Source organism: Lepidochelys kempii, chromosome 25, assembly GCF_965140265.1.
Source record: "Lepidochelys kempii isolate rLepKem1 chromosome 25, rLepKem1.hap2, whole genome shotgun sequence".
NCBI lineage: Eukaryota > Metazoa > Chordata > Testudines > Cheloniidae > Lepidochelys > Lepidochelys kempii.
In genome coordinates this window covers 15,013,648-15,034,198 of record NC_133280.1, presented here as the reverse complement: position 1 = coordinate 15,034,198, position 20,551 = coordinate 15,013,648, and the positions used below count along the sequence as shown (strand labels likewise).

Here is a 20,551-nt window from a genome sequence, read left to right as displayed (position 1 = left end):
AGCAGCTACTCCCAGCGGAGAGAGCCCCACATCTCCCAGCCTTTACACCGGGGGGGGGGGGCTCCTGTCAAAGGTTTCCGATGGGAAAGTGGACACGCCACGTTCCGCCGGTGCAGACCCCCGGCTGCTGGCCGCGGGCCCCAGCCTGGGATAAGGGGCCCGCTGGAAGCCGAGGCTGTTTGCACGGCACCCGGGGCCCGGCTGCTGAGCGGTGTTTAAGGCATCTGCAGATACGCACAGACTTCGGGACAGCTGGACGCCCGCGTGCGCCTTGCTCCGCCTCACCGAGCCGCTCCCCGCGCACCAGCGGGCTGGAACGAGCCGAGCGGCAGAATTTGGGGCCCGTCTGCAAAGGGTCGAGTTAGAGACTGGGGCAGCCCAGCGGGGAAATGTTAACCACCCCCCCGGGCTGTTCTGCGCAAGGAGCGGGGCTCGATTTCGACACTAGTTCAGAGGAAGGAAACACCGGGTTTCCTGAACTAGAAGAAAATAAATCTCTTCCCTTCTGTAGGCAGCAAAAATACCCAGAGCCGCAGGCGGTATTTACTGGGGCAGACTCCGTCACTCGCGGGGTATGTTCTTTGCTCTAAAGCCACTAAAATGTTGGGGCACCCGCGTGTCTGGGGGGGGCTCCCCTGCTTTCGAGTTGGTGTCAACTCGTGCAGGGGGACCGCGCGGTGTTTTCCACACAGGCGGCTACTGATGCCCGGCCCTGACCAAGTGCCCAGAGCCCGGGGTGCGGAGGAGACGTGCCCTGCTCCGGGATCGAGACCAGACCAGGGCTGACGAGGAACAGCCCGCTAGCAATGGTGCAGGGCTGCGGTGCCAGCCAGATCCCTGGTCAGACGGGAAATGCAGAACGCACGGCGGGTTCTGTCCTCCAGGCTGCCGGGACAAACAACTGGGCGCTCGAGATGCTGGTAAAGAACCGGCAGGTGGGTTTCATTCGGCAAGCTGCAGGCAGATGGGTTTTTATTTGATTTTTATTTCAGATCAGCAAGATGCTAGGCAATTAGCGGAGAAATAAAGGGCAGATTTTTAGAGATGAAGGGAAAGAAAATGGCCAGATAGATGCAGCCCCCATTTGTTAAACGCGGTCTCATTTCCCACCCCTCCCGAGGCTCGCAGGGCCTTTACTGGAGCCCGTGAGAGACCTGCGATAGGAAAGTAAAATCTAAGCGTAAATCTAAACAAGGTACGTGTCGAGCTCTAGTCCTGACATACGCAGACCCTCCTCTTTGGCGGCACCCAAGTTTTACCGTCCCAGGAAGGAAGCTGGACGATAAACGCCTTGGGGAAGCCGGCTGAGCTGTGAACATGGAGAGATCTGGGACGGAGCCCGAGGCGGGTTTGCCTGCTCGGGGTTTTGTGGCTACGCCGGGGTGCCGGACCCAGGCTCTGCCATGCGTGTGTCACCCCCTCCCGTGTCCTGGGTTAAAAGTTTGCCGGGCCAGTTTGGCGCCACACGGTCGGTAGATTAGCGGTCGCTAACAGCAATTCCTGCTCATCACAAATTAGCCACAACCTAACTCGGAACCTTCGGGGGCCTTTTCGCTGGTTAGGACCAAAATCGCTTTTAGGGTTTTTTTTTATTTTATTTTTGGCCGTCCCACAAAATCCAAGGAGGTTGCTGGCTCTGCCCTTGGGGTGTTTGACTAGCCTAGAAAAGCAGCCGGTGAGCTGAAGGTTTCCTGCATGTCTTATCTCCCCCGACACGAAATGCAAACGGAGCCCTTCATCCTGTGTTTACATTGCTCACAGCTTACACAGGAGAGTTTCTTAAGGGTTAATTAGCGTCGTTAAAAATCCACAGATTTCACCACGCTGCCCGAGGGGAAAAGCATTCAGCTTTAAGGGAAAAAAACACACAGGTACAAAACCCAAGCTGTAAAATCCACAGCGACTTCTTTCAGGGATTGGAGGCATTTAAAAGAAGAGACCCTAGGCTGATAATGGGGGGTGCCAGGCGCAGGTCTAGGAGTGTAGCAACGGCTGGATTTCCCTGATGTTTTTAACGTTTGCAAAAGAAAGATACGTAGATTTGCAATTCAGCCTCCTTAAAATGTTACACTCCAGCCCCCAAACAGACACACACAATCCACGCTGGTCTTTCGGGTACCGGCGCAGGAACAAGGGCAACAGAAGTATTACAATGGCGGAGATGTTTTTCTTTTGGAAAAGAAACCGCGTGGTCTCGGTTTGAATTCACTCCGGTCTATGTTCTGCACACGTTGTACTGGGTTGAGGGGTATATACATCCCCTCGCGCTAGAATACACCCCGGATATGGATTTTATAGATACACCCGCGTGTCTATATTTAGTGACTTGTACCTGTGTGGCCGGACACACACAAAGATACACAATCCAGTAAAGGTACACACGTATGGCTGCGTTGGCAGTTATCCAGGTAAGTGTGTACCACACACAATCCAGGCCATTGTAACACACCCTACACCCGGCTGGATCTAGCGGTTCAGGGAGTCTGGAGCGTGTCAGTCAAAAAATCCCGTTTCGGATCCTGCCAAAGGGAGCCGAACCTCTGGCTCCGGGGGCCTGGGGCAATTACACTTTAACCATGTCCTCAAACGCCGGGCTCATTTCTGCGGTGCAGACACCCCCCCTGCCCGAGTTTTGATTCGGAGTGTGCAGCTTTTCGGCGAGGACACGTGGGCGCAATGCCCCGGGAGAGGGTGACCCGGAGCCGGGTTTCTCGGAGAAAGCCCATTGGGGAACGCAGCGCGGAGTTCCCAGCGTGAAAATCCCAGCCAGGCCAAGTTTAGCCGAGAGCTACACACTGCAGTCCTACCCCCGCAGGTCATTCCCCAAAAGACTCCTCTGGTCCCACCTGTGCAGGTAGAAGGTTTTACTTCCCTAATGAGTCCTGCTTTTGCATTTATTAGCTAACGAATATCGGTCCAGACTGTGAGCTGAGTGGACGCTCTGGGCTATTCAGGACCCTCAGCCTCAGTGCAGCTGAAATAAGCTTTGTCGGAAGGGTTTATCCTTGAACCAGGGGCTGGAGCCCCGCGAGGCTACCTGCGCCCTGACTCAGGCTACGAACAAGGGTGGGGGGGGGGGGGGTTAATACAATAGAAAAGAAAGGAAAAGCCACCAAGGATTCAGTTGGGAACAGGTTCGCAGACCTTCCTAGCGGTCTCATTTCCACGAGCACCTTCGACCCGGTCACTTTAAAGGAGAGCACCCAAAAGTAAACCGGGTCTTTTAAACCCCAAAAGTAACCCAAAAGTAAACCGGGAAAACAGCGACACCTGTAGGCGGGTTAGATAATTTCCCCCTCCCCTGCCATAGTCAGAACATTATTAGAGCTGTGAAAAACCAACCAACCCACCAGGCTGATTTCTGCAGCCACTGCGGTTTGTTCATGTGGGACTGGGCAGAAGTAGAATCACCCCCCTGTGGGTGCCGTAGTTAAAACAGGCGCCTCTGACCCATATTTAGCAGAACGCTCTGATTAGATGTTGAAAGGCAAAGCCAGTAAAATCTTTCCCCAGTCCAAGGCTTGCCTTTTTTTTTAAAAAAGGGATAAACTCCCCCTTGTCTGTGCATCATTCTTAAGGTGAATCTGCTAGCCCAGCTCCTTTCCGCTCTCGGTCCCAGGCTGCGTGGCCACATCCTTCCCTGAAACAAAGATGAGGCTGTTATTTTATGCTCTAACATTATTATGCGTACTTAATATTCATGCACAGAGCAGCCATCTCTCTCTCTCTCTCTTACACACACACACAAGGCTCAGGGTGTTAGAAATCAGCTTAGACTCTGCAGTCCACTTAGGAGAAGGTGTTTTACAAAGAGAAGCATTTGACTTCGGGCTCAAAGCCTCTCTTGCGTGGCTTCCAATATTGCATTTTCCCGAGTTTGCACCCAGAGGAGAAGAGCAAGATTATAGACATTTTTTAAAAGAAATAATTTTTAAAAAGACATAATTAACTTAAAATGCCCCCAATCCCAGGCATGGCAAGGTAGGTTTTGTCGCCGAGAAGCAGCAGCGAGCGGTCTCTTCCACGGTTTATTTTGAATGCATGGCACTTTCTTAAAACAAAAGAGAAGATAAATTCCCCCCTCTCCAAACCTGACTTTACTCTCCCTCAGAGCTGTCTCCGGAGGTGAAAGCCCCTTTTGCAGCCAGAAAAGATTTGAGTCCCGGGAGCCACTTACTCCACTGGGGAGCTGTATTGGAGGAGATTTGGGGCCCGGGACTCTCTCTACCTGCAGCCGATAAACCCAGCACCGACTCTTTGGCTAGTCTTTGGCAGGGGGAGGAATTCATCAGGCGATCAAAACCTTTTTGATTTTGTTTAAGGACAAACTCCAGGGTGAGGTCTGGGCATCTTGTAAACACAGACAATGCAGGGATCGGGACAAAGGAGACTAGATCCCACCGCCCCCCTTTCCGAAAAGCTTCTGTTCTGTCCTGTTGCCTCCCACCTAGGCCTGGCCAGGGGAAGGTGGGTGAGTGAGTCATTGATCGGAGCTTCCTTCCCAAAGAAAAACCACTTCCCCACCTCTTCGGCTCTGCTTTCTACCCACCACGGACTCTTCCCCTCGCCCTCATGCCCGATCCAGTATTAAGGGTTTTAAATGTTGGTGAATTAGGCAGGAGACAGGCAAAGTGGGTTCTGACATTTGTCTTTGAGAGCAACTGAAACCAGTAAGCATCTCCAGACACGAAATTCCTTCTTTCCCTCCACTTAAGGAGGATGGGGGGGGGAGGACATTTGTCACCCCCCCACCTCTTTAAAACCCACCTCTTTCACTGAATTCCCTCCTAGGTAGGGGCGCGGGTGGGTGGAAATTGCTTGTGTATTTTGACTCCCTGTTAATGTTTTGATCAAAAATTCATTAAAAAGAAATCTCCATTGCAGCTAGTTATGAATATTTCAGTGCTTTTGCAAAACAACAAAGAGAGGAGGGAAGGGGTGGGGGAGCCGAGGCATAAATCTGAATAAAGAGGAGGCGGGGTGTGTGTGAGAGCGAGCGAGCGCGCCCAGCATACCGGCTGCATTGACAATGGAGGGGGTTCCCAATGTCCAGCAAAGCTACAGGTGGAAAAGACCCCGCTGTGCACGGCCAGGTACCCGCGTGGGCCCTGCCTTCCGCCCCGTGCTGCAGTGACCTCCAGATATTGACAGGCATGGGGGGGGGGCCCGGAGAGGAGGCGGAATCCCCATCCCTGCACTAACGCCTTGTACTTGTATTGGGGGTTGACTTCCTGGAGTCACTCCCCGGCTTGGGATTCTGCTAATTCTGGGGTGAAACACAAACCAACAGCACGGGGGGTGGCCAGTGACTTCAGTGGGGCCCGGATTTCAGTGTGTGTGGGTCACAGCTAGCAGACAGCCTTCTCACTGATACACCGCCCCAGACCTTAATTGAATAGAGACCAAGGCGGAGCAGGGAACCCCCCCACCCGCCGAGCGTCCCCAGCTCCGGGAGAACAAGGCCCCTGGCGCACCATACCAAAGGTTCAGTTGACGTCCAGTGGGGCGCAGAAAGCAAGGTGCTGGAACTAGGGGTGCTGGGGGCGCTGCTCGCACCCCCTGGCTTGAAGGGGACCCCATCATACCCAGGGGTCACAGTTTGGTTCAATGACAGGTTTCAGAGTAACAGCCGTGTTAGTCTGTATTCGCAAAAAGAAAAGGAGGACTTGTGGCACCTTAGAGACTAACCAATTTATTAGAGCATAAGCTTTCGTGAGCTACAGCTCACTTCATCAGATGCATGCCGTGGAAACTGCAGCAGGCTTTATATTTACACAGAGAATATGAAACAATACCTATTCCCACCCCACTGTCCTGCTGGTAATAGCTTATCTAAAGTGATTTCCAGCACAAATCCAGGTTTTCTCACCCTCCACCCCCCCACACAAATTCACTCTCCTGCTGGTGATAGCCCATCCAAAGTGATAACTCTTTACACAATGTGCATGACAATTAAGCTGGGCTATTTCCTGCATAAATCCAGGTTCTCACATCCCCCCCACCCCCATACACACACAAACTCACTCTCCTGCTGGTAATAGCTCATCCAAACTGACCACTCTTCAAGTTAAAATCCAAGTTAAACCAGAACATCTGGGGGGGGGGGGGGTAGGAAAAAACAAGAGGAAACAGGCTACCTTGCATAATGACTTAGCCACTCCAAGTCTCTATTTAAGCCTAAATTAATAGTATCCAATTTGCAAATGAATTCCAATTCAGCAGTTTCTCGCTGGAGTCTGGATTTGAAGTTTTTTTGTTTTAAGATAGCGACCTTCATGTCTGTGATCGCGTGACCAGAGAGATTGAAGTGTTCTCCGACTGGTTTATGAATGTTATAATTCTTGACATCTGATTTGTGTCCATTTATTCTTTTACGTAGAGACTGTCCAGTTTGACCAATGTACATGGCAGAGGGGCATTGCTGGCACATGATGGCATATATCACATTGGTGGATGTGCAGGTGAACGAGCCTCTGATAGTGTGGCTGATGTTATTAGGCCCTGTGATGGTGTCCCCTGAATAGATATGTGGGCACAATTGGCAACGGGCTTTGTTGCAAGGATAAGTTCCTGGGTTAGTGGTTCTGTTGTGTGGTATGTGGTTGTTGGTGAGTATTTGCTTCAGGTTGCAGGGCTGTCTGTAGGCAAGGACTGGCCTGTCTCCCAAGATTTGTGAGAGTGCTGGGTCATCCTTTAGGATAGGTTGTAGATCCTTAATAATGCGTTGGAGGGGTTTTAGTTGGGGGCTGAAGTTTGGTTCAATGGCTCCCAGCAACCCCACTGTACACAGTGTTCCAACCCCCTGCAAAGGTGGCCCCTGTCCCCCCACCCCGTGGAGCACAGCCAAAGGCCTTGAGGAGTCAGGGGCTATTTTTTTTAATCTGGGAAGGCCCCTCCGCCCCCTAGATGGAATGAAAAGCTCTGGGGTCGCTCCAGCCATGGGAAGGAATCGGGCTGGTAAGGGGAAGGGTTTAGGGCCCGGGCCATATGCGGCGCAAGGGTCAGAAACCTGGCGATTCAAGCAGGCGGGGGTTGGGTGAGACTCACCTCCGGCCTGTCAGTTTCTTGCAGAAAGCAACTGGCCGTGTGGACGGGCGTGGGGAGTGAACCCTTGCTTCAGGGGTGGCTTGGGTGGGTGGCCACCCTGGGAGTCTGTCCTGCTGCCCCCCGCCCCCGCTCTGATCCCCAGTGCACACCCCCAGGCTGGTGACCCAGCCACCTTTCCCACAAGGTCGCAGCGCCTCGCAGATCGGAACCCCCCAGGCCAGGCAGGAAACCCAGACCTTCCCCTGAGCGCTTCTACCCGGCGCTCCGAGCCCACGGGGACGCTGCTTTTACACACCCGGGCTGTGACGCTAAGGCAGCGTTACAGAGCGGGGCAATTAACAAGCTGCTCGGGGCAGGACACGGAGGAGGGGGGTTGGGCCATCGCGGGCCAGCGCCGTTTATTATTCCAGTGAAGAGCTGGAGAGTTTGGAGCCAGGTCTGATCTGTTTATACAGCCCCTCCGCCCATGGCCCTGGTGTAGCCCTGTGCCTCGCGCACCTGTATTTAAAACCCTCCGCCCTCGCCTTTAAAGTCTGACCCCTTCTCCCCGTAATCCCCTGCTTCAGCGCTCACGGCCCTCTCGTTCCGCAGACATTAGCTCCGGGGAGCGGCCCCGAGAACCGAGTCTCCCCGGGGCTGAGAACCTGCCCCGCTCCCTGGGCTGAAGCGAAACACGGGGGGAGTTTGGGTTAGCCCCAGTCACATCTGGCGCAATCAGCTGGTTTGTTCTGGAAATGAGCCCAGTGTTATCCCCCGCCCTTCCCCCCAAAATATTTAAACCACCTCCCAGACGGTCATTATCCAGCTTAAAGACTTGAGATCGGAGGGCAGGGCAGGGCAGGGCAGGAGAGGAAAGGACAGATTATTGCGTTTCACTCAGGGAAACAGCGTCATTTTTCCTTTGATTCCTCCCCAGTTCCTCGAGATGTCCCTTTGTGATCGTTTTCCTCCCCCGGCATGGTGAAACGTAGGATCCAAACAACCCGAAATTAACCAGTTTCCGGAAGATCCCGATCGATTGCGGAAGTTCCTTGACGCCCCAAATCTGCGTGAGCAGAAAAGCAGATCGAAATCGTTCCCCGCCGGTGTCTGTTGCTCTTGGCAGGGGAAAATGCCTCATGTCTGCTCCCCACTCCAGGACACACCCGGAGAGGAGTCACCCCTCACCTCCCCGCAGCCAAACCAAGGAGCAAACCAGGGTGCGGTTCCATGGTCAGCGGTTTTCACCGGAACCGACTTCTACCCCCAACAGCAAATCAAAAAGGGACCAAATTTCCTTGGAGAAACAATCGCAAATCTCCCCTCCCTGAAAGTGACCACAAAGCGACCCCCGGAAAAGCCAGAACTAACGAAACCCACAAAATCTTTAGCCTATTGTCATCGAAACAATGGGTCGGTTCTCTCCGGACTTACACAAGTTAACACCAGGACTTGGAAATAAACGTATTTAGTCATAAGAGAGGGGCCCTGTCCTTATTTCTAGTTTTATGAACTTTAGGAGTGATCTTGGGAGAAAGGTTTATTTCAAGTGACACCTTTGGGGGAGCAGGACTGTGACGGGGCAGAGATCGGAGCTGGGGGGCTCTGCAGCACTTTAGAGCTTAAATACACTCAGCTGCAGCTCACACAAAAAATCATCCTCACGTCTGCAAAAAACCCAGTGTCGCGTGGGATTCCGGGATTGTGTTTACTGCCCTGCCTAGCAGCGAAGGGGCACCAGCCTTTCCCTCGTGCAAAGCCAGAGCCCAGCTGCCCTCACCTTAGCCAGTCCCGCCTTGGGGAACCGCTCTCCCCCGTCTCCACTTTAACCAGGGCGCCCCCACACATCCAACGACTGTTAGTCTGCGGGTGTCGCTGGAACCCGGACATCTCCGCAGCTCCCTTCTAGCGGACTCGAGCCGTCGGAGCGAGGGTGGGAGCAGCTGGGCCCTGGGCGCGCCCCGAGGGCTTGGCTAGCGGCTTTGCTCCTTCAGCTTTTCCTCCAAGAAAGATTCGGGCACTTACATGCATTGGGCCTGGGGTGGGGGGGTTACTCTACTGAAACCGGTGAATACGCCCCCTCCCAGCTGGGACCGACCACCGCCTACTCCACTCTCCCTGCGCAGCGTAGCCCATGGGCCAGCAACGAAACCCCGCCGGCCAATACCCGGAGAAGACTCGTAACCCGACCGCCAGGTCTCGGCCACAGAACCAGGCTCGCTTCTCCCAGACTCTACCGGGCCTTGGCCCCAGGTCTCGGGTGGCAAATGGTTTTCGAGGAACACCCCAGCCCGCAAGCTGCTCCTCCCCCTTCCCGGAGTTCCTGGGCCCGCCAGCTCCCAGCGCTCGGCTGAGAACCTGCCCCACTCCCGCCCCTGCTTCCAGTTCTACACCTCCTCCCTTCACCCCCTCTTCTCACGCTCGCTCGCCACCGGGTTTCTAGTCTGGAGTTCGTTACTGGAGCTAACTGGGGTTAGCGAACCGTTTGTAAACACTGAGCGGACACCCCCCAGGGCCGGGGTCCAGCTAGCGGACACCCCCCAGGGCCGGGGTCCAGTGTGTATAGTGGGGGTACTGAGAGCCCTGGAACCGAACTGCAAACCTGCATATGATGGAAACTACTTCAAGCCGGGGGGTGCAACAGCCCCCCTCGCGCCAGCCCAATGTATGGGGCTGCAAATTCTCCTGTCGATCGAGGCTGTTTTCCACCACTTTAAACCCTTTATATTCTGCAACCCGAGACAGCCTCTTGACGCACAGTCAGTACCCAGCTCTCTCCTCCTGCCTAGAGACCCCACCTCCTGCACCCCCTCTTCCAGCTCCAAGCACATTGTTAACACGTGGCCCTAACCTCTTTGCCGCCATGAGCGGCTGAGCTGCATTTCAGGCCCCCCCAACCTGCCTCTTCTGTGCAGATTGGTGTGGAGTCACGTGCCCAATTACACACTCGCTTTACAACTAAGCGGGTCATTAGCGGACACAGCTGCCCTTTAGGACCGTTCCGGGCCTAGACTCAGCGCACGAGACCTGCCTACGCCCCCGGGGTGGAGCCAGGAAGAAGGACTTTGTACATTGGGCTGTTTTCATATTTTAAGACCTATTTAATATGCCCAAATGTCCCGGCGCTCTACACATCAAGTCTCAACACCGCTTCCCTTCTTTTCAGACTGGATTTGGGAGTAAATTTGGAGTATCAATGGAGAGCAGACAGACCCTTGGGAAGTCAGCTGCCTCCTGTCCACAAACATCCTCATGGTGTAAATACATTTCCTTTAAAATAGGTCTTGATATCAACTAAACCCGCTGCCTTCGGGTTTGAACGGTGATCTTTACATGGGTCCTGAGTTTCGAAGAAGGAACCAAAGGGAAATAAAATCATTATCAATCCCGCCTCCCCGCAGGAACCAGGCCCTGCCATTGCGTCTAATGCGTCACGCAAAACACATTGATCTTTGGGGTGAAAACTCTGTCCCTGAAGGTCCCTGGGACAGGGTGGGGCCCATGCCTGGATGCTGAGATTTGAAAACCAATTGTGGGCACCCACATAAGTGAGGACACCGAATATTTTGTTCTCACAAAGGCGACTAGAGAAGGAAAAGCTACCCTGCTCAGGACAGGGGCGGCTGGTAGGTCCGATCCACCCCCAGGAACCAGATAGATCCCCGGGTCTCTCCAAGTTCTGTTGTAATATAAAACAAACCAACGCACGTGTGACACCAGATCCCCCGGCAAAGGCAGCTGGAGAGCGTAACCTGGACACAATCTACACGTAGGAGAAGGGGCTCGGGTGTCAATAGAGAGAATTCCGGAGTGGGGAGAAAGTTACAGGCAGTCCCGCTGCAAATCACTTTTAGCGACTTTGCCTCCCCGGCCCTCATCCCACTAGCGATCGATGGAACATCTGTGATCTCGCACTACTCAACCTGGTGCCGTTTTACCCGTCCAGGAACCTTCACTACCCACCTGGCCTGACATACGGACTAGACCGGAGCGCAGCTCAAGCCACTTCCCAGATTGGTCAGGAGCCAACGGGGCTCCAGAGGGCTTGGGGCTGATACCTGCCATATATACATGGCGTGCAAAAAACAACCAACCAACTAATCCCTCCCAAGACCCTCCCTGAAGGAGGATGTTACCCTTCATTGCCTTTCCACTGAACCCCCCTCCGAAAACTGACCTCCTGTTGCGGGAGCGCTGAATGTTTATACGGCGAGGCTCAACACAGGGCCATTTCTCTCTCGCTGTTCTTGTGTCTCCCTCTTTCCCCAGATCACATTGCAAGGATCCAGCCCTAAGTCTTCCCCACACGGTCTCCGCCCCTCGTGTGCCCCAGCTGTCCCAGTGGAGGCAGTTATACATATAAGAAATAAGACCTTTACTTATTTTCAACCAATAAAGACAGTCCGACACCTATTCTACTGTGGGGGGAAACTGAGCGACTTATCCTCTCAGCGATAAATAGATGAGGGTCAGAGCTGGCCAAATCATAGCTGTTTCTGAATTGCTTACGAGTGTATTTTTTCATCAGATTACCTACTCGGCTACCTCAACGTAGCCTGGTCTATACATGCTGTCCTAAACATCAGCATTCCCTGCCTTTCCTCATACGTGATCTGGAATAAGGGTGAGAAGGGGATCACTTGAAAGTGTAGATCTACAGAAAAATAGCGTTAAACTGCGTGGCAATGCAACCTGCAGACCCCGGACACGCTGGAGAATATAAGGAACCTTGTCTGTACAGATCGAAGAGGGCAAAGGTATTGTTTCCCCAGTATCCTCACAACAATGGGACAAGCAGGTTTCAGGACCGATCATATTCCAGGGAGCTGCTCATTGTTCAAATCCACACACCTTGCAGCTATGTAACCGTTTAGAGAGCAAGACAAAGTGCCAGATGTTAGATCTACGCCAGGTCCCTTTTATCGTCATGCAAAGATTAAAATTATACTGTTCAAACAAAAAGAGCAGGAGGACTTGCGGCACCTTAGAGACTAACCCGTTTATTTGAGCATGAGCTTTCGTCAGCTACAGCTTCTTCCAGTGCAGGAGGCGCATCTGGAAATACACCCAGAAACGAAAGAGAAGAAAGGAGACAGAGAGAAAAAACCAGATGGCACCTGGCAAAGATCAGATTTTAGCGTTATATTTAATCTTGCAGACCGATGTCTTTCCTGGGAGGAGCACAAACAGTGGGCGCTATTTGACTGGCAAATGACGGGAATTTGCTAAAAGATCTTTTGCTGTCTCCCAGCGACCCGCAGGCCCCATGCGAAACACGCGCTTTGCACCTGCCCTGCTACGCGGGGATGGATGTTTCCTTGTACAGCCAGCCAACGCCACGCGAGAGATGATAAAAACCAACAAGCAAAACTGCAACTATGGAAAAGCACAACCTGGTTCCATTCAGGTCCTGAACGTGGACTAACAAGAGGAATAGTGGGAAACATCTGTGTTTCCCCCATCATGTGCTGGGGTTAATTTCAAGTTAATATAAAGGTCATTTTTACAAATGTTATCACCTTGATTAGATGGATAGCTAGAGGGGGGTTCCTGGGGACGGATGGATAGCTAGATGGGTGCCTGGGGACGGATGGACAGCTCGATGGGGTGTATGGGGACGGATGGATAGCTAGAGGGGGTGTATGGGGACGGATGGATAGCTAGATGGGTGCCTGGGGATGGATGGATGGATAGCTAGGTAGCTAGATAGCTAGTATAAAAGAACATGCAGTAAGCAAAGTAATGCCAAGTTCGATGGGTAGCAAATATCCCCAGGAAATGGCTGTAGAGGAGATGCGATGCTGATGCTGCATTATCAAGTTTTACTTTGTTGCTCCGTCCCACACTGAAGCAGAAACTCACACGATCCTTTTGAAAAGAAAAGAACCGTGAACCCTGGGTGGTTCCGCGCTTTGTTCCCTGCGCCTAGAACTGCCCAGGCTCCTCTGAGCCCAGGGGAGGAGAAGATACTGATTTTGTCTTGAGTAAATCTTGGCCGTGCACGTCCCTTTTTGAAAAATCACACGCAGTGCCCCCGTCCCGTCCTTGTTTCCTTGCCCCGCGAGACGCAGAGGCTGCAGAAACGCCCTGGCACCAGCAGATTGTGTCTGGCTTCACAGAAGACGCTTTAGTGGCCCTTGCTCTGTGTCCTAGTTACAGACAGACTGAGGTTTATGCTGGGGGGGGGGGCACCAACTCCCAGGGACGGACAGTGAAAAGCTTAGGCCGCAGCCAGGCCCCCAGTGGAGAAGGGCTGCGGCTGTAGGAGGGAGAGATCGGCCCAACAGAGGCGTGAGCTCTGCCCGTGGGAAATGTCAGGACAGGCATCGGTTCGTTCCGGGGCCCCGCTCGGCTGGGCTGGATTGTTAAATCCTCTCCACATGCGGTGTCCGAGGCAGGATCCTTTATTTCCGCTACAAACGTAACGGTGCAAAGTTCACACCCCTGCCTCCCCTTCCTGCTGGAGCTGGGTCAGGCCTGGGGCTTCCCCGGGTTCACACCCACCCCCGGGACGGTGCCTCGAGTCCAGGGAGCCCCGGGAGACCGCTCCGAGCTCAACCAGCCTCAGCTTGCCCATGAGCACGCCCGGTCGTTACCGTCTGTATTTATTTATTGGGAGAGAAAAAACAACCAACCAGTTTGTAAATTTCATCTCCTCGGATGCTCGATAAAACCGCACCCGAACATCGCTTTGCAGAAGATTTGTCTTGGTCTCCGCGTGCAGGAGTCTGAGCAAAACCGGTTTGTTTTTTCACATTAAACCGCTGCGGCCCAGTCGTGGCTACCAGGCGATGTGGAGCAGTGGTGCTGTGTGTCCAGACACGAGTCAAGGTCCCTAGTAAATGGCGAATGTGGACTATTCTGTAGGAAAGGGATTTTCCTTAAGCAATTTGTTCTTTGAAGCCCTGTTCTTACAGGGATTGTATCTAGGGGAAATGGACTGATTTACTTCAGAAAATAAAACAAAAAAAGGGGGGAAGATTTTGGAAAATGCTTTTACTGGGCAACTAGAACTTCGTTTTGGAATGAAACTTTTGAAGGGGGGGGTCTTTATTTATTCTTTTAAAATATTTTCATGGGAAATATCAGTTCTAATTAATTTCTAAAGCTGCATTTAGAAAGACCAGGGCCAGGACAGCTCCAGGGAGACAGCTCTGACGATCAGCGTAGTCTGCTGTCCAAATTCATTCTGAAATTAACAAGAGACACAGAAAATGAGACCATTCCTTTAAATCCCTACATCTGCTTTTTTTTTTAAACTGTCCCAGTTATCCCCACCTGCACTTAGCATTTTCCTAGGGAATTACATTAACCTGGAAGGCTCTGCAGGAATCACTTGGCCTTTCTATTTCTTCCCAAACAAACACCAAATTTAGTTGCATAAAGACAAGCAGAAGTTCCTTCCCAGGCAGATCCAGCTACCACACCTTCAGTAGAATCAGGGCTTGCAATGGAGCTAGGACAATTCACACCAGCTGAATCTGTCCCCTCCCTCCTCCCACAGGCCTACTTCTCTTTGGAACAGGTGCCAGCCAGGTCCAAAACTATACCCACAAGGCTTGGCAAGGGCAAACCCCAATAACATGACAATAGGTCTGCCAGGGGGGTTCGGGAATAAGAAGGGATTGTTAATCATTTTACACAATCCCATCAGCTCATGGTTATTTTTTAAAGGAGGGGGGAGTTTGTATCTGTGGCTGGGCCCTTTTTCAAACTCCAAAAGGCTTGCCCCAAAATTTGAACGTTTTGCTCCCTTAAGGATATTTTTCTGTAGTTGATTTTCTGTATTTTATTTTTTTCTTCTCCAGAAAATCCCTGCTCTGGAGAGTCGAGAAAGGGGGTTTCTCCTGATATTAGCTGATGCATTAGGAATTTTATTGGGGGGAGGAGACGATACTTTATTTTAAAATTCCCTTTCTGATCACTGAACGACTGATTGATTTGTCTGCACTCCTCACCCTTACTCTGCAGCCATGGCTGGATTGTTTCGGGGGTGGAAGAAAGTGTAGCCATAACCCACCTCTCCCCCAAATGTGCTAACCTTTCCAGACAAGTTTGGACGGTCACTTTCCCATGGCTTTCCTCTGAGAAAAGTCTATCAGTAACGCCTTGAATATATCATTCACCCCCACAAAGCTGCTACCTGTTCTGAGAACTGATGGTTCACCCCCCCCACCCCACTGTGCAGGGAGAAGCTATTGAGGCAGGATTTATAGTGAACACACAGACACACCATTGTGTGACTTTGGCAGAGGGAAGTGTGAGGGGGTGTGTCTGTTCTGTGTGTCCATCCCTGGGGTGGGGTGGGGGAGTATCCATCCATCCCGCATCCTATCACAAAACCCCAGCGAGAAAGAGCTTGGTGCATACAGACAGCCGCTCTGCAGCCCCAGTATCTGGGCGTCAATCTGAGGAGGTTAATGGGAGGACCAGTCATGGGAGGCAGGGAAGGCTGGGGTCTGGAGAGGGGTTTGTGCATAAGCTGGCTACACAGACAGCACCATTTCCTCCATGAGATGCGAGACCCCTTTGCCCCCTTTGGCACAGCAGATGAGCAGGGCTTTGCTGAGGGACACAAACCCCGGCACCTGTCCCAGGAGGTAGCACCTCTAGGCGGGAAGCGAGGGGACAAAGTGAGTAACCTCTCTCTAGGGCACCCCGGCCACTGGGCTCGATTCCCCTCGTGCCCCTCTTTAAACCCACATCACTCCATTGACTTCAACAGATGCAGGCCCACAGCCTGAACCCATAAGGGACAATGGTAGCATAGGGGCTGGAACTAGGGGTGCTGTCACACCCCCTGGCTAGAAGTGGTTTCCATCATATGCAAGGTTTACAGTTTACAGGCTTCCAGCACCCCCATTGTACACATTGTTCCAGTGCCCCGATGGCAGCTGTCAAACGGGAACAGGACTGGGGCCCGTCTTGAGCCTGCATGGAGACAAGCCCCTGCCACCGAGAAAGCAACTGCCTTCGGTTTCCCAGTGTCTGGGCAAACCCAGCCTGGAAGGGAAGGTGGCCTGAAATTCAGTTCAAACATGGAGGGAACCAGCAGCCAATAACTTCCTGGGGAAATGTGAAAATTGCAGGAGCCAGACGCCTCCAACCATCATCACAAGGACCCGGACTGGGACGTTTTCTTGTGTTTAACAGCACAGCCCTCACCCAGTTACACATCATTTTAGAATGAGGGTCCGTTTCACATAGCTGGATGTTAATTTACCTAGAGAAATCCAGGCGGATCCAGGCCTGTTGCATTGCTCTCTGGGTAGACCCTGCTGCTGGCAGGAACCACCAATACTTCACGTGCTGTTGTGTTTTATATTTTCAAGACAGGATTCCTGCCCCCTTGGCTGGGTTGGAAGGATATCCCCCGCCACACACACAAGCTGCGGCCGCAACCGCTCCAGCACGCCATCTCGGCCTTAACCTCATTCTGACATTTCCTGGCATTCATTCCATGCCAGTAGGTTGCCATAGCAAATTTAAATCTTACAAACAAAACGAGGAGAAAAGCCTGATTAGCATATATTCAAATGAACCATGCAATAATGCAAACCATAAATCATGCAGTCATTGCTATTCAATCAGTGTCTCACAATTCACCCCGTCCCCTGCCTTATTCTGCCCCCCATTCCCTAGGTTTCTCAGCTTGCCTGTTAGCATTCGTCCGTCCCTTGCTGGCTCTGGAGTAGCTTTCCCAAGGGCAGCCCTGAGGGGTTGGCGGGGCTCCTGCTACACGAGCCATTGCTGCTCCTTATTTAAAAAAAAAAAGTCTATGATTAGAACTACATTATAATGGGCTAAGACCCCCCCACCCTCTGCCCCAGCCCTTCCCCTCCCCCCAGACTGCTGCCTTTGCCTACAAGATGTAAAAAGCAGAATCTGTCTCAGCTCAAGCCATGAAGGCCCCTTCACACAGGCACATTTTGTAGCACTGAGAGCACTGGATCATGCTAATCCAGTGTTTGGTGCGTTACACCAGGGCCTGGGTGGGAGGATTGCACAGGAAGCCTCTGGTGTCCAATCTCTCAGGTGCTTATCTGGCCCCACATCACCATAACATCAGAGCCCCTCACCAGCTTTCTTGCTTTTGTCCTGGCAAACCCTGGGGTGGGGGGCAGGGCCGCGCTGGAAGGAAGGCCCATCTCCTCCAAGGGGTGCCGAGCTGGGGAAGGGGGTAGGATTGTAATGAATCAGGATCCTGCCTTTTCTCCCAGGGGGGCCTGGGGCTCTTGTTACATGTGCCCTCTCCCCAAGCTCAGTGCCCTCACTCCCACTCGGGCTGAGGTGCGCTGGCTGGGACTCCTGTCTGGAGACATCCGAACGAGTTGCCATGGAGATGGTGGCTTGGTTGCCAGCTGCACTTTAGCCATGTTCATTCTCTCCCAAAGCTGGGGCCTGCCATGGGTACTGCTCCGGATCCCCGTTTCCTCATCTCACTCCCCCAGCCCCTCTGAAATGAGCACGCCTCGCCCATGTGCCCCGGACGCCACACCCCCCGGCAATAGGTGTGAAAGCCTTCCCAGCTCTCCTATTCCATCTCCAGCTCTGCTCCTAATCCCCAGCCCTCCATCCTCAGCCCTCCATCATCTCCTGCAGGTCACCCTGTGACCTTCCCAGCCCAGTGCACCAGGCCATTGCCTTTCCTTCATTTACTGGCCCCCAGCCACTCAGCGCTCCCTGGCCCACACTCCAAGTTATCCTCGTCAGCTTGGCATCTGGGACAAAGCATAAACGGGGCTACTTCCATCCCCATGTGTCTAGCCCATGGCTGACGGATGCAGGGTTGGAAAAGCAAAGGGAAAGATGCTGCATCAGTGGCTCCTGGGTGAGACGGGTGAGCCTTTTCCCCACCCAGCTGTCTGGAAGGCCTCTGCTGTTTGGTACCAAGGGTTTGGAATGGATTTGTGTTGATAGAGCCAGCCCTGAGCGAAGGGACTTGAAATGAACTAGAGTTTGGGACTCACTCTTCCCTGCCTGGTGTATCTGCATTCTACCCTCCCAATGCATCCGTGGGGCAGGGGCTGCATCTCTGGGCCTGGCACGCCGCTGACCATTAATACACAACTAATGTCTGAGTGCCATTTGCAAATCAGCTGAGCCCATCTCCCCTGCCAGCAGCTGTGTGTAAAAATCCAGCCAGTTTTACTGGGTCACTTCCAGCCTCACTGGGAATAAAGATTCTGCATTAAGAACTTTGCCTTATGTATCATTGGCTGAGTAGACTCTGCCCTGATCTCCCTTCGCTGGCTGGGATCCGGTGGAGAAGGGGACAGGGGAGTTGGCTGATGGGACACACACACACTCTCTCTCTCTCTAGGCCAGTTCACATTCAGAGAAAGGTTAGCACTGTGACAGGTGTGCACAGCCTTGCCCGAGTGTAACAGAAGCCATGCCAACTTCCTGGGACCCCCCGCCCAAACATGTGAGCCTAGACGTATTCCAAGCAAGGAACAAAATTGAAAAATCCAGCAAGTGATTCATTCTAGGTAGGCTGTCACTGGTTACCGCTAACGAATGGATTCAAAGCAGCATTACAAGTTTAGCCAGCATCCCTCGCTCTCTCTCTGTCTACACTGCACTGTTTGTAACACTGCTATCCTGGTGCTAGCATTAAAGCAGTGTCCCAGACACACAGCATTTGAAGTCCCCCGTGCCTTCCACCCTGTCTGTACCCTCTGCCTGCATCCTGCTACATTTGTGGTGCAGCCAAAAGCAGGAATCCATCATTGTCCTCACCTGGATCCCTGCCTTGGCCCCATCCAGAAGGGACAAGAGTGAGGTGCATGCAGAGTCAGATAGACTGGAGTTTGCTGTGTTGGCAGGCTAAGAACCCTTCTGCACCAGAGCTCAGTTAGAACCGACAAGTCCTCCTACAACACACTGAAAAACAACTCCTAGAGTGGCTTGAGTTAGTGAGCGCCTAAGTGTTATGGAGTGGGACATAGGTGGTCTGGCCTAGTGGGCAGAGCAGGTGTCCAGGTTGGGGAATGAAGGCTAAGGGTCAGCACCAGAGTCAACAGCCAGTTACTAGAACCAGGGGTCGAGCCAGAGTCAGAATTAGGAATCAAAGCCAAGGGTCAGCACCGAGGTCAGATACCAAATGCCAGAGCCAAGGGTCAAGCCGAAGTCAGGGTCAGAGGCAGGACTGGTCACAGAGGATTGGAGGTGAGGCACAGGGCAGGAGGAGAGACAAGAATCGAGCCCAGATCAGAAGCCAGGCTGTTGGCAGATGCAAGCAGGGTCCAATACAGCCAGAAGGGAAACTACCTTGTTACTTGGACAAACTTCCTGTGCCGCCTCCTGTCTTAAATAGCGTAGTTGGACCAATCAGCAGAGCCGGGCGATCCTCCAATCAGAGCTCCCGCAGGTGGTGCCTTGGCATCACACTAAGAACCATGGGATATAGCCCCAGAAATCCTAGCACATGATCAGGGAGGTCAGACTAGACCATCACAATGGCCTTGGAATCTATGAAGGTTATTGCTGGACCAGTGTGGACATGTTTACATGGGTGAGACCTGCACGCAGCTCCGCCCTGTGGCTGCTCATAGCCAGCCTGGTTAACCTGCGCCTCCATCCCCAGTGCCTGAAGCCAAGTGAACTCTGCAGTGAAGAGCTACCCGAACAGACCTAAGCAGGGGAAGGGACAATCCACCCAGCTCAGGGCTGTGCACCATATTCGGGGTTTGGTGCCCATCACCCGTCTACCGGCAGCATCCAGTCCTGATAGGCCAGCAGTTTGCTGCAGCCTGTGCTAGTTAGTTACACCACAGCCACGGGTTAGAGCCCTTCAAAACATGGCACGGACTTTTTGTGATGAAAGCTGATAACTTTTGAACAAAATGGGTTTTTTCCCTCCCAACCCCCCTCCCAGTCCAATGCCCCACCCCCTGCCATGCAGTTGTCACACACGAAGTCTGCAGGGGGAGGGTGTTTTTCAGTGAAAATCCACATTCTGAAAAAATAAGTAATATTTTTTTTGCATTTTCAATTTTCATTAATTTTTCCCCCCAGAAAACAAAATACATTTCCAATCAACGGTCACCATGCACCAAGTCATCTTGATAGGAATCTGCTGGACATCTTGGGGCTCTTTCTTTCTCCCAGAGACCAAAATTAAGATAATCGATAAAATCTGAGTCTCCTGGGGAATTTCATCTTCTGATTTCAAGATTGTTTTGCAATTCTGCGGTTTTAACACCGCCCGCTGCTCAGGATAAGCTCTTGGCTACTGTGCGCTCCCCTGCCTGTCTGTTGCATCCGCCTGTTGTCTGCAGATTTATACAACATTTTGGGGTAGGGTCTGTATCTGCTCTATGTTTGTACTGCACCTAGTGCTGCGGGGCTTTGGCATCTAGGTTCTACCACAATATCATTATTAGGCTCAAGAGTCACTGGCTGGAGTTCTCTGGCCTGTGTTATGCAACGGGTCAGACTAGCTGGTCTGGAAATAATATAATATGAATATTGTCATTCCGCTGGTTTCAGATGCCCTGGGTAAAGAGTGAGGTGATGCGCT

At 52.6% G+C, this 20,551-nt stretch overlaps 1 protein-coding gene and 1 long non-coding RNA gene across 8 annotated transcripts in view; one reads left to right on the top strand and one right to left on the bottom strand.

Moving 5' to 3' along the window:
• Positions 1 to 586: 586 nt before the first annotated feature.
• On the top strand, positions 587 to 8,504 carry LOC140903224 (uncharacterized). Its single transcript, XR_012156187.1, has 2 exons — positions 587 to 935; positions 7,964 to 8,504. It is a non-coding gene; the product is annotated as an uncharacterized lncRNA (long non-coding RNA).
• A 5,161-nt stretch (positions 8,505 to 13,665) lies between these two features.
• Positions 13,666 to 20,551, bottom strand: part of MEF2B (myocyte enhancer factor 2B) — a 79,196-nt gene continuing 72,310 nt past the window's right edge. For 6 of the 7 annotated variants that reach the window (XM_073324625.1, XM_073324631.1, XM_073324629.1 and 3 more), the window contains exons 10-12: positions 16,683 to 16,782; positions 16,250 to 16,517; positions 13,666 to 14,215 (exon numbers count right to left, since the gene is read on the bottom strand). The gene's annotated coding sequence lies outside the window, so the exon portion shown is untranslated. The remainder of the gene's footprint in view (positions 14,216 to 16,249; positions 16,518 to 16,682; positions 16,783 to 20,551) is intronic. The other variant, XM_073324626.1, reaches the window with a different exon arrangement.